We start from the raw sequence: 306 nt of genomic DNA on the forward strand, positions 1-306 counted from the left end.
TTTTTTTTTTTTCGCTTTGCTTTTTTTTTTTTTGCTTTTCTGTCTTTGAGCATGCTGGTCGCTCTATGCTTCTCCCTATCTCCATATGACCAACTTCCTCCTGAATTTTAAGGTCAAGCTACTCCTTAATTGCTACCTTCAGCTAGAAGACAACTCTCCCTTACAACATGGAAAGAACTTAGGCTCTATTTATTTCTCAGCACCCCTACTTAACAACTCACCTGGAAAAGGAATAATATTCCTTATTCCACAGGGCTACTGTGGTGCTTAAATGAGGTGACACACGTTAAAACTCTTAACTACTAC

This window comes from Physeter macrocephalus, chromosome 2 (genome assembly GCF_002837175.3).
Source record: "Physeter macrocephalus isolate SW-GA chromosome 2, ASM283717v5, whole genome shotgun sequence".
NCBI lineage: Eukaryota > Metazoa > Chordata > Mammalia > Artiodactyla > Physeteridae > Physeter > Physeter macrocephalus.